Source organism: Lipotes vexillifer, unplaced genomic scaffold, assembly GCF_000442215.2.
Source record: "Lipotes vexillifer unplaced genomic scaffold, Lipotes_vexillifer_v1.1 scaffold1004, whole genome shotgun sequence".
Lineage (NCBI taxonomy): Eukaryota > Metazoa > Chordata > Mammalia > Artiodactyla > Lipotidae > Lipotes > Lipotes vexillifer.
Window position 1 is genome coordinate 234,885 of NW_006793064.1, and position 13,716 is coordinate 248,600.

At 39.4% G+C, this 13,716-nt stretch overlaps 1 protein-coding gene and 1 non-coding gene across 3 annotated transcripts in view; one reads left to right on the forward strand and one right to left on the reverse strand.

Annotated features, from left to right (window-relative positions):
- Positions 1 to 13,716, forward strand: part of RBM6 (RNA binding motif protein 6) — a 109,044-nt gene that overhangs the window by 61,795 nt on the left and 33,533 nt on the right. The window lies entirely within an intron of this gene.
- Positions 4,309 to 4,381, reverse strand: TRNAG-CCC (transfer RNA glycine (anticodon CCC)). The gene has a single exon. It is a non-coding gene; the product is annotated as a tRNA-Gly (tRNA).

A 13,716-nucleotide genomic window follows, 5' to 3' on the forward strand; every position in this document is an offset into this window, starting at 1 on the left:
GGTTCTTCACCACCTCACCCACTCTTCTGTGTGGTTGTTACTCATTTTACTGTAGAAAAAGTAGAAAACACAGGTTAAGAGAAAAGGGTTAATATCTCCAGTGATCTCTATATTGCTTTTTATTTATTTATTTTTGTCTGCATTGGGTCTTCGTTGCTGCATGCAGGCTTTCTTTAGTTGCGGCGAGTAGGGGCCACTTTTCGTTGCGGTGTGCAGGCTTCTTATTGTGGTGGCTTCTCTTGTTGGGGAGCACGGGCTCTAGGCACGCAGGCTCAGTAGTTGTGGCGCATGGGCTTAGTTGCTCTGAGGCATGTGGGATCTTCCTGAACCAGGGCTCGAACCTGTGTCCCCTGCATTGGCAGGCGGATTCTTAACCACTGTGCCACTAGGGGAGCCCTATGTTGCTTTTTAAAAAAAAATAAATTAATGGACTTTTTCTTTTCTCCTTTTAAATAGACTTTGTTTTTTAGAGCAGTTTTAGGCTCGCAAAAAAATTGAGCATCCCACCTCCAACACCACACCCACAGCCTTCTTCACCATCCACTGTGGTACACTTATTACAATCAGTGAAACAACACTGATACATCATTATCAACTCAAAGTCCATAGTTTACATGAGGGTTCACTCTTGGTGTTGTAGATTTGTGAGTTTGGACAAATTGATAATGACATATATCAGCTATTATAGTACATGCAGAGTTGTTTCATTGCCCTAAAAATCCTCTGTGCTTTACCTGTTCATCCTTTCCTCAGTGGTTGCTGGATTGCAAACCCCTAGCGACCATTTTCTTTTTACTGTCTCCATAGTTTGTTCCAGAATCTCATGTAGTTGGAATCATACAGTATGTAGCTTTTTGCAGATTGGTTTCTTTCACATAGTAATATGCACTTGCTAGTAATTGTCTTCTTTCACTTAGTAATATGGATTTAAGTTTCCTCCATGTCTTTTTGTGTTTTGATAGCTCTTTTTTTTTTTGAAGCTCTGAATAATACTTTATTGTCTGAATGTAGCACAGTTTGTTTATTCATTCACCTAAAGGGCAACTTAGTTGCTTCTGAGTTTTGGCAGTTATGAATAAAGCTGCTATAGGATACATCCATATGTAGGTTTTTGTATGGGCATAAGTTTTCCATTTATTTGGGTAATACTAAGGAGTGTAGTTCCTGGATTTCACGGTAAGAGTATGTTTAGTTTTGTAAGAAACTGCCAAACTGTCTTCCAGAGTGGCTGTAGCATTTTGCATTCCCACCAGCAGTGAATGAGAATTCCTATTGCTCCACATCCTCACCAGCATTTGATGTCAGTATTCAGTATTTTGGACATTCTAATAGCTATGTAATGGTATCTCATTTTAATTTGTACTTCCCTGATGACACAGAATGTGAGCATCTTTTCTTAAGCTTATTTGCCAGCTCTAGGGTTCTGCCCCACCCCTCTCCACCCCCATTGTTCTTTAGCAAGTAGAAGAGGTTCCCATCTATTCTAGTTTGCTGAGAGTTTTTATCATGAATGGCTGTTGGATTTTGTAAATGCTTTTTCTGCTTCTATTGATATGACCTTGTAATTCTTTTTTTTTTTTTTTAGCCTGTTGATGTGATGGATTATATTAATTGATTTTTCAAAGTTGAACCAACCTTGCATTGCATACCTGGAATAAATTCCAGTTGGTTATGGCATATAATTCTTTGCATACATTGTTGGATTTGCTTTGCTAATACTTTGTTGAGGATTTTTACATCTACCTTCATGGGAGATATTGATTCTTTTCTTGTAATATCTTTGTCTGGTTTTAGTATTAGGGTGATGTCTGCCTCATAGAATGAGTTAGAAAATGTGTCCTCTACTTCTGTCTTCTGGAAGAGACTGTAGAAAATTAGTATAAATTCCTTAAATGTTTGGTAGGCTTCATCAGTGAACTCATCGGGGCCTGGTGCTTTCAGTTTTGGAAGATTATTATTGATCCAATTTCATTAGTAGATATAGGCCTATACAGATTGTCTTTTTCTTCTTGTGTGAGTTTTAACAGGTTGTGTTTTTCTAAGAATTGCTCCTGTTCATCAGGGTTATCAAATTTGTGGGCATGGAGTTGTTCATAATATTCCTTTGTTATCCTTTTATTGTCCATGAAATCAGTACTGATGGCCCCTATTTCATTTTTGCTATTAGTAATTTGTATCTTTCTTTTTTTTAGTTAGCCTGGTTAGATGTTTATCCATTTTATTGATATTTTTAAAAACCTAACTTTTAGTTTCATTGATATTTCTCTATGAATTCTCTGTTTTCAGTATCATTGATTTCTGTGCTTATTTTTATCATTTCTTTTGCTTTTTTTGGATTTAACTTGCTCTTGTTTTTATAGTTTTCTAAGGTGGAGGTTTAGATTATTGAGTTTAGATCTTCATTTTTTCTGTTATGTGCATTCAGTGCTATAAATTTCCTTCTGAGCACTGCTTTCCCTGCATCCCACAAATTTCAACAAGTTGTGTTTTCAGCTTCATTTAGTTTCAAATTTTAAAAAAAGTTCTCTTGAGAGATTTCTTCTTTGAGTCATGTGTTATTTAGATATGTGTTGTTTAATCTCCAGGTATTTGGAGAGTTTACAGCCGTCTTTCTGTTATTGATCTCTAGTTTTATTATGTTGTGGTCTGAGAACATACATTTTATAATTTCTATTTTAAATGTGATAAGGTGTGTTTTTTGGCCCAGAATGTTGTCTGTGTTAGTGAATGTTCCATCTGAGCTTGAGAAGAATGTGTATTCTTCTATTTTTGGATGAAATAGTCTATAAACATTGGATAGATTATTGCTGTTATTTTGATGTGCACCTTTCCAAATTTTCCTATGTACATATCATCCATAACCTTTGTATTTACAAAGTAGGATAATCTTGTACACATGATTTTATAACCTTTTCTCTTCAAGTATTGTGGGCATATTTCCTTGTCATTAAATACATTTTTATCATATCACTTTTAATGGCTCTGTAATGCTCCATAGTATAGATTACCATGATTTAACGAGTTCTTCATTTGATATTTTGAGATTATTTCTTTATTTTATTAAAGAATGCTATGTTGAATCTCCTTGTAGCTAAATAGTCATACATCCTTAATTACTTCTTTAAGTTAATTCCTCCAGGTAGACTTGCCAGATTAAGAGGTAAGCATATTTTATGACTTAATAAATATAGTCAAATTGCCATCCAGAAATTTCCTGATTTATTTTTTATCAGCAGTGTTTGAGAGTACCTGTCTTCCCTGCATCCCAACGGGTGCCAAGTGTTAATAACAAAATATTTTTATTGAGTGGTGGTACATGGATGTGTGTTATTGTGTTCTCTAACTTTCTGTGTGTTTGAAATATTTCATAATTTAAAAAAAAATGTTGCCCATGTAGCAAAGAAGGGAGTGATTTAATCTTCTGTCTTAGGTTATTAGTGAAATAGAATGTTTTTACATTTGATTACTAGTTATTTGTATTTCTTTTGTAAATTGTTGGTTCCTGATGAATATTCAGCTAAAAGTGAAAAAAATGGGACATCTTAGTTACCCTGTCTAGTCTTAAGGGGTATCTATTAGACTTTTTGAAATGTTGAAAATAGGTATATTACCTGAATATGACATGGGGTTTCCCAAAACTTTATCTCTCAGAAAAGAGAATCCTTTTTTTTTTTTTAAGCAGGCAAAGAAATTTAACACAGTTTTGGTGATTATTCCAGGGTTATAATCTCAAAAATAAAAAGTTGGATAACATGTTTAATAAAACAAGTGTTCAAATTCACTTACAGGACCATTGAAAGAATTGACTATTGTAGTTTCATGCCAAAAAATACTCCTGGCTTATGATAAACTTCCCCACAATAACATTATTCACAGATTCAAAATGTGGTATATCTTCTTAAAATTTATTTTATTGAAGTTTAGTTGATTTACAATGTTGTATTAATTTCTGCTGTACAGCAAAGTGATTCCATTATACATATTTATACATTCTTTTTCATATTCTTTTCCATTATGGTTTATCACAGGATATTGAATAGAGTTCCCTGTGCTATACAGTAGGACCTTGTCGTTTATCCATTCTATATATAATAGTTTGCATCTGCTAATCCCAAACTCCCAATCCGTCCCTCCCCCACCCCTCTTCCCCCTTGTCAACCACAGTCTGTTCTCTATGTCTGTGAGTCAGTTTCTGTTTCTCTCTCTCTCTATTTTTTTAATTTGGTTGTGCTAGGTCTTAGTTACGGCAGGCGGGCTCCTTAGTTGTGGCATGCGAACTATTAGTTGCAGCATGCATGCAGGATCTAGTTCCCCAACCAGGGATCGAACCTGGGCCCCCTGCATTGGGAGTGCAGAGTCTTACCCACTGGACCACCAGGGAAGTCTCCCAACATGTTTTGATTGAAGTGAAGATTTGCTACATAAAGCATTTATTAGCATTATCAGCAACTCCAAACAGCATGATCTGTATGTCTTGGGCTTAGGTTGTACAAATGGTTCCCTTTTTAGAGCACATCATTTTAATTGCCATCAAATTTGCCTAAGATATACCACATTTTGTGGGCAGAAGACCTAAATAGACATTTCTCCAAAAAAGACATACAGATGGCTAACAGGCACATGAAAAGATGCTCAACATCACTAATTATTAGAGAAAAGAAAATCAAAACTACAATGAGGTACTACCTCACACTGGTCAGAATGGCCATCATCAAAAAATCTACAAATAACAAATGCTGGAGAGGGTGTGGAGAAAAGGGAACCCTCCTACACAGTTGGTGGGAATGTAAATTGGTGTAGCCACTGTGGAAAACAGTATACACGTTCCTCAAAACCTAGAGTTGCTATATGATCCAGTAATCCTATACCCGGGCATATATCTGGATAAAACTATAATTCAAAAAGATACATGCACCGCTATGTTCATAGCAGCACTGTTCACAATGGTCAAGACATGGAAACAACCTAAATAAGTGTCCATTGACAGAAGAATGGATAAAGAAGATGTGGTACATATATATAATGAAATACTACTCAGCCATAAAAATAGAATGAAATAATGCCATTTGCAGCTACATGGATGGACCTAGAGATTATCATACTAAGTCAGAATCTAAAATAAGACACAAATGAACTTTATTATTTTTTTTTTTGTGGTACGCGGGCCTCTCACTGTTGTGGCCTCTCCCGTTGTGGAGCACAGGCTCCCAACGTGCAGGCTCAATTTCCATGGCTCACGGGCCTAGCCGCTTTGTGGCATGTGGGATCTTCCTAGACCGGGGCATGAACCCGTGTCCCCTGCATCGGCAGGCGGACTTTCAACCACTGCGCCACCAGGGAAGCCCAAATGAACTTATTTTTGAAACAGAAACTGACTCACAGACATAGAGGACAGACTTGTGGTTTCCAAGGGGGAAGGGGAGTGGGAGAGGGAGGGATGGACTGAGAGTTTGGGATTAGCAAATGCAAACTATTATGTATAGAATGGATAAACAACAAGGTCTTACTGTATAGCACAGGGAACTCAGTATTCAATATCCTTGATAAATCATAATGTCAAAGAATATGAAAAAGAATGTATATATATGTATAATGGAATCACTTTGCTGTACAGCAGAAGTTAACACAGCATTGTAAATCAACTAAACTTCAATAAAGTAAATTTTTAAAAAATGATGTGTTCAGACTTCCCTGGTGGCACAGTGGTTAAGAATCCACCTGCCAATGCAGGGGACACGGGTTCAAGCCCTGGTCCGGGAAGATCCCACATGCCGCGGAGCAGCTAAGCCTGCGCACCACAACTACTGAGCTTGCGCTCTAAAGCCCGCAAGCCACAACTACTGAGCCTGTGTGCCACAACTACTGAAGCCCGTGTGCCTAGAGCCCTGCTCCACAGCAAAAAGAAGCCACCGCGATGAGAAGCCCATGCACCACATTGAAGAGTAGCCCCCACTTGCCACGACTAGAGAATGCCAGCGTGCAACAACGAAGACCCAACGCAGCCATAAATAAATGAATGAATGATGTGCTCTAGAGAACTGCTAGATGACCTAAAATGGCTCTGTTGGTGATTAAAAATGCAGCATGTAAAAAGCTTGAATAAAATAGAAGTGTACAAATTGAAGGGGTACTGTCTCTAAATCATTATTTCTTCTCTCTCTCTCTCCTTTTCTTTTTGAAGTATCACATACTTACAGTAAAGAGCAGAGATCATAAGCGTACTATTCAGTGAATTGTCACAAGTTGAATACACCTATTGTCTTAGTTTGGGTGCTATAACAAAATATCATAGACTGGTTACGGTACTTAAATAGTAGAAATTTGTCACAGTTTTGGAGGCTGGAAAGTCCAAGATCATGGTGCCAGCCAGTATGTTTCCCTGTGGGGGCCCTCTTCCTGGTTTGCAGATTGCTGCCTTGTTGTGTATCCTCACATCGTAGAGAGAAAGATTCTCTCTTGTTTGTCTCTTAGAGTACTAATCTCATTCATGAAGGCTCTACCCTCACGACCTAATTACATCCTACCTCCAAATACCATCACATTGGGGATTAGCGCTTCAACATATGAATTGGGGTAGGGGGGTGGACACAAACGTTCAGTCCAAGGACCTATGTAACTGCAGCCCAGGTTAATAAACAGGATGCTGCTCCATGTGAAGAAGCCTCTTCTGGTCATTAATCTTTCTCCCCTTCCCAGAGGTAGTCACTGTCCTAAGTTGTCATTCTGTAGAGTTCTTTGGCTTGCTTTTGGTCCTTATGTATATGGAATCACACATGATGTATTCTTCTACCTGACTTTTATACTGAGTATTGTTTTTAAAATTCATTTTGTGTTTAAGTGGGATGTGTTCATTTTCATTGTTGTACCGTCTTTCAGTATAAGAACATACCACAGGGATTTCCCTGGCAGTCCAGTGGTTAAGAATCCCCCTTCAAATGCAGGGGACACGGTTTCAACCTCTGGTCGGGGAACTAAGATCCCACATGCCACAAGGCAACTAAGCTCGTGTGCCACAACTACTGAGCACTCGGGCCACAACTAGAGAGCCTGTGCACCACAACTACAGAGCCCACGTGCTCTGGAGCCTGCATGTCGCAACTAGAGAGCCCTTAAACTGCACCTACTGAGCCCGTGTGCCACAGCGGAGAATCCTGCATGCCACAACAAAGATCCTGCCTGCCGCAACTAAGACCCAATGTAGCCAAAAATTAAATAAATAAATAAACAAACAAATATTTAAAGAAAAGAAAAGAACATACCACAATTTATTCATTGGTTCCACTGTCAGAGAACATGGAGGGTTGGGTTTTGGGGTTTTTTTTCCCATTTGGGGCTATTTCATAGTTGTTACTTCTCTTGGTGAATAGGTGCACTCATTCCTGTTAACATATACCCGTCAGTGGACTTGGATTTTGAGTGTATCCTCAGTTTGTCACCTAGTAGTTTAAACTTCATTAATTGCTGCCTAGATACAGTCATTCAGTAGCTGCTGAGCTCCTTGCTGTGTTTATATGCCTGCCAGTGTATAGGTATTGGGGGTACAGTTGTAATTCAGACCATGTTGTTTTATAATTTAAACATATAAAACGAATTAATAAATTAAGTAGACATTTGGCTGTTTCATATCCCTAAAGTCTATTCATTCAAGGTTGGTCAAATTGGGCTTCCCTGGTGGCGCAGTGGTTGGGAACCTGCCTGGCAACACAGGGGACACGGGTTCAAGCACTGGTCCAGGAAGATCCCACATGCCACAGAGCTACTGAGCCCACGTGCCACAACTACTGAAGCCCGTGCACCTGGAGACTGTGCTCCACAACAAAAGAAGCCACCACGACAAAAAGCCCGTGCACCACAACCAAGAGTAGCCCCCGCTTGCCGCAACTAGAGAAAGCCTGCACGCAGCAATGAAGACCCAATGCAGCCAAAAATAAGTTTATTTTAAAAAAAAAAAAGGTTGGTCAAATTGCCTTTTGCAGCCAAAAATAAAGACCCAATGCAGCCAAAAATAAATAAAATAAATAAAGTTAAAAAAAAAAGGTTGGTCAAATTGCCTTTTGGCCATCTTTTTGTTGGGAAAATGGATGTTCCCTTCTAGTTAGAGTTCTCTAATTTTCAGTTATATATGGTCATTGGGAACCAGAGCTTTGGGCAAGAATTGAGGTGTGCTAAGGAGGATGAGTGTGGCAATGGTATGCACAGTTAGAGGAGAAAATGCTGGGGGCAGAGTACTCACTGAGAGGCTGTGGGGTGGGGATATGTTAAGTGGGCCAGGGTATGGCAAAGAGAGAGGAATGAAATAACTGAATGTCTTTGTTCTGGCAATAGTCTTGCAGCCCTGAAAGCTTTTATTGTTTTGTTTTGTTTGTTTTAATTAAGATATAGTCCACATATCTTAAAATTCACTGTTTTAAAGTGTACAGTTTAAGTGGCATTTAGTATAATATATTCACAGTTATGCAGCCATCACCACTATCTAACTCGTGAACATTTTCATCACCCCAAAAGAAACCTGCACCCATTAGCAGTTGCTCCCATTTCCCTTCACCTTTCCCCGTTTCACCCTTTTAACGTCCACTAATCTACTTTCTTTTTTTCTTTTTTCGGCCGTGCTGTGCATGGCATGCGGGATCTTAGTTCCCAGATCAGGGATCGTTCCCATGACCCGTGAAGTGGAAGCATGGAGTCTTAAACACTGGACTGCCAGGGAAGTCCCCTAATCTACTTTCTGTCTCTATAGATTTTCCTGTTTGAGATGTTTCATATAAATGGGATCATAAACTTTTTTGTGACTGACTTCTTTCACTTAGCATAAAGCTTTCAAAGTTCATTCATGTTGTAGTATGAATTAGTACTTCATTTTTTTTTATAGTTGAATATTCCATTGTATGGTTGTAACACATTTTCTTTATCCGTTAGTTAGTTGATAGACATTTGGGTTGTTTCCACTTTTGGCTGTTATGAATAATGCTACTATGAATATTCATGTATAAATTTTTGTGTAAACATACATTTTCAGTTCTCTTGGATGTATGTCTAGGAGTGGAAATGCTAAAGTTTTCAGATATTTTTTTCAAGAGCTTTCTCCAAATGGATTAGGCCCCATATTGGAGTGGTGTGTTATTGAAAACATGGAATACTCATAGTTCCAATGGCCAGGTTTCAATTCCGTTTTGGATGCCTTTGGGCATTCATGCTGCCATTTTGAATTCTCCCTTGGACTATGGATTGTTTTTTTGTTGTTGTTGGGTTTTTTGTCTTGTTTTGTTTTGTCATTTGTTTTGTTGTTTTGTTATTTTCAGCCAGATGCCTCAGGGCACTTGTTGCCCTGGACATAGATCAGCCTTTGTTATTTGGGTTTTGAGCATATCCAGGATTTGCAGTTGATGGTTGAACAGCTAGTTTTCTTTTTTCCATTCCTTATAGGTTCTCCTTCTCATAGTCAACTGTTAAATGGCACATTTATTATTTCTGCCTATGCATCTGATAATGCTCAGGTTGTCTAATTCCTGAGGTTTTTTTTTTTTTAATAAATCTATTTATTTTATTTATTTATTTTTGGCTGTGCTGGGTCTTCGTAGCTGCGCGGTCTGGGCTACTCTTCGTTGCAGTGCACGGTCTTCTCATTGCAGTGGCTTCTCGTTGCAGAGCATATGCTCTAGGCACACGAGCTTCAGTAGTTGTGGCACGTGGGCTCAGTAGTTGTGGTGCACAGGCTTAGTTGCTCCGCGGCATGTGGGATCTTCCCGGACCAGGGCCCGAACCCTTGTCCCCTGCATTGGCAAACGAATTCCCAACCACTGCGCCCTCCTGAGGTATTTTAAAGGTATAAAGGCGGCATGTGGTCCCGGACCAGGGCCCGAACCCTTGTCCCCTGCATTGGCAAACGAATTCCCAACCACTGCGCCCTCCTGAGGTATTTTAAAGGTATAAAGGTCTTTTTCTTTACTCTTCTTCGATGTGATTCTTGTGCACTGTGAATCCAGAGCAATGCAGGATATGTTCGGTTCCCTATAAACTGGAGGAGTGCCAGCTCAGAGAAATGTTTGTGTTTGTTCCTATCTGGTTTCTAAGCTCAGCTGGACCTCTTTAAGGTCAGAGAACATTAGTTTGGGCGCCTTGCCTAGGAAAATGCTTCTTGTGGCTCTTTTGAGTGCTTGGGAGGAACGGGACTCTGTGTTGTCAGGCGTTTGCTTAGGTAGTTTCAAGATAGCACTGGAACCCTGAGAAATATGGGATAAAGGAGTAAATAGCTAAACCAGACAAAGTGCCCAGGTCATGACTAACAAAGATCTATGTACAGTAAAGCAGGTGTTACCAGAAATAGACGTCTCTGAATTTAAAGATCCAAGAGGGCAGGGACTGTTTCTTTTTTTCACTTTTATTTCCTTCACTGCCTAAATGGTTTAGACCTATAACTGGCAACACATGATGTGCTAAATAAATATTTGTTTCTGGATATTAATACAACTTAAAAGTAGCTTCTGACTCTGTATTCCTTCTTCATAAGCCTTTAGTGATCTTTTTAGTTTCTGCATAATGTAGAAGTCTTTTGTCCTCCCAACCTGAGTAGCCTCTTGACTTGCCAGATTCTGGTACTTCTATTAGGCTTCTGCCTTGTTATCTTTGATAGCAGATAGTAATATACTATTTCTATTCTAACAGAGGTTGCCACATCTTGTTTGTTCTAATTTCCAAGTTTCTGTTTGATTCTTGTCCTCATACTCCAGGAATTAGTGAAAGGAATAGCTTGGAAAGTGCAAGGTAGGTTGTCAAGGGCCTTACATTTAGTCTTGAATTTAAAAACATGAGGGAACCACAAGAATGTAATAAAGTCAAAATGACACTGTAGGGAGACTCTTCTTGTGGTAGTATATAGACTTGACTAGAGGGGTGAAACTGAAGAGGAAAAGGTCTTTTAGAATCTGGAGCAGAAATTGAGATGTGAGGAGGCGATGGCTTCCACTAGGGGCTGGGAGCAGGTATGTAATGAAGAAGTCAGGTTTGAAAGAAGACTCTCTGAGGTTTGGTAACACTGGATATTGGACAGAGGGGCAAGAGGGAGGGCAGACTCAGAGGCCACTCAGAGGTTAGAAGAACGGTAGTACCTTGAACAGAAATAAAACATCTGGAAAAGGAAGGCGTTTGGAAGGGAGGGACGAAGATGGTTGTTGAGTGTGAAGTGACAGCAGGACCTTTAGGTAACTGATAGAGATACAAGATTGATGCCTGGCAGAATAAACATGCAGTTTTTTCACTGTTGTTTTTTGTATCTTTCGTTTCACTATTTAACTAATTTACAGCTTTCTTTTTATTTCATAGTCTTTATGGCAAAATACCTACCTCTGCCTATCACCAATAATTTCCAAAAGCATCTATATCAGTTAGGATTAGATTTGGTGAGTGACAAAACACTAGAAATAATGGTGGCTTAAAATGAGGTGATTTATTTCTCTTTACCGTAAATGAAGTCTAAGCCATCCAGGTTTTCTTATGGTGGTATGATCATCAGGGACCCAGGCTCTTTTAGTTGTGTAACCCTATCATCCTCAACCTGTGACTTCTACCTGCTTGTCCAAGGTGGCCACTTGAGTGTTAGCCATCACTTTGACTTGCTGACCAGTGGAAAAGAAGAAGGGATGAAAATGGACATTGTTCTCCCTTTAAGAATAGCTCCTGAACTTTGCAAGTACTATTTCTGCTTATGTCCAGTGTATTAGAATTTATGGCTTCACTTAACTTCAGGGAGGGCTGGAAAACTTCTTTATTTCAGGCAGCCATGTACCCAGTTAAAAATCAAGGGTTTGCTTCCAAGAAAAAGAAAGCAAATAGGCATTGGGAGACTACTTGTAGTCTCTTAATTTTCCAGGCTAAGAACCAGATTCCAAATTCTTTTAGGTTATGGAACTTATTTCTTCAAACTTTAGTTATCCTGATAATAATAATAAATATACTAAATAATAATAAACTATATAAATAAAATATAATTAAAATGTATGCTTCTGTTTTTGTATTTTTTAAAATGTCACATAGACTTATGACTAGTAGCTAAAGCTTATGATGTGGAATAGACCAGTGTTAATGTCAGTGTCTAAAATTTGAATATAAGATCAATAGATTCAGAAGCTAGAGAAGTTATAGTACGATAAAGACCATATTTTACCTAGGCAGCTTTTGATGTAGTTTTTCTGTATGAGTTATTCTACAACTTATTATATGTAAACTGTAAGATTTATAGAGAGCAGAAGTAGAATGCCTCATTCCTGAAGGCACTAGCATTTCTGCCAGGCCCATCTTAGCAAGAAAAAGAATATATCTTGATCTTATTTATTTCTGGCTCTCTTACTCTTCTTTCTTTCTTTCTTTTTTCTTTTTTAAGATTTATGTATTATTTATTTTATTATTTATTTTTGGCTGCGTCGGGTCTTAGTTGAGGCATGTGGGATCTTTTGTTGCAGCGCGCAGGCCTCTTTCTAGCTGTGGCATGCGGGTTTTCTCTTCTCTAGTTGTGGCGCGGAGGCTCCAGGGTGTGTGGGCTCCAGAGCAATGTGGGCTCTGTAGTTTGTGGTACGCAGGCTCTCTTGTTGACGCGCACGAGCTCAGTAGTTGTGGCATGCGGGCCTAGTTGCCCCTTGGCCTGTGGGATCTTAGTTCCCTGACCAAGGATCTAACCCGCGTCCCCTGTGTTGGAAGGTGGATTCTTTACCACTGGACCACCAGGGAAGTCCCTCTCTCTTTTTTTTTTAATATAAATTATTTTATTTTATTTTTGGCTGTGTTGGGCCTTCATTGCTGCTTGCGGGCTTTCTCTAGTTGCAGCGAGCGGGGGCTACTCTTCGTTGCAGTGCACGAACTTCTCATTGTGGTGGCTTCTCTTGTTGCGGAGCACGGGCTCTAGGCACGCAGGCTTCAGTAGTTGCAGCACGAGGGCTCAGTAGTTGTGGCTCACAGACTCTAGAGTTCAGGCTCAGTAGTTGTGGCACACAGGCTTCGTTGCTCTGTGGCATGTGGGATCTTCCCGGACCAGGGCTCGAGCCCGTTTCCCCTGCATTGGCAGGCGGACTCCTGACCACTGCGCCACCAGGGAAGCCAGCCTCCCTCACCTTTCTTAAGTGTGGTTTATCATTTTCTCCTCTCTGGGTCACATCCAGCTTTGTCCATTGTATGTGCTGCTCACAGTGCACTTTATACCTGGTGAACTGTGTCACACAGTTGACCTCTTAGCATAAACTTTCTCACTCTCCTTTTGTCCCTCTTCGCTTCTGGCAATATTAAAGAACACTTTCCATTCTGTATTTCTCCTGATAAGAATTTCAGAGAGAGATATGTGCTGTTTATTTGTTTAAAACTGTACTTGTTTGTTGTCCTAGTGCTTAAAAAAAATAATCTTCATGAGAGCCTTGCTAGGTTTTGTTCACCACTGAACCCCCCCATGCCTAGCCTGCTGTGAGAAAATAGTTGTTCTTGAATAATGACTACATAGCCTGTTCTGGCTACTGATTTTGGGGGATGAGGATTCGGTAGGGAAATGGTAAAGGCATTTTTTAATCTATAAAACTCTAGAAGTCTGTCCACAAGAAGAAATAATCTTAGTGTATTGAACTGAAATCTTTTGGAGAGGAGCTAGCTGTGTTGTAACGTTAACCATCTTCGAACGTCAAATTGGTTTGCATTGCCTGACACATAGCCTTTTTTTTTTTTTTTTTTTTTTTTTTTTTA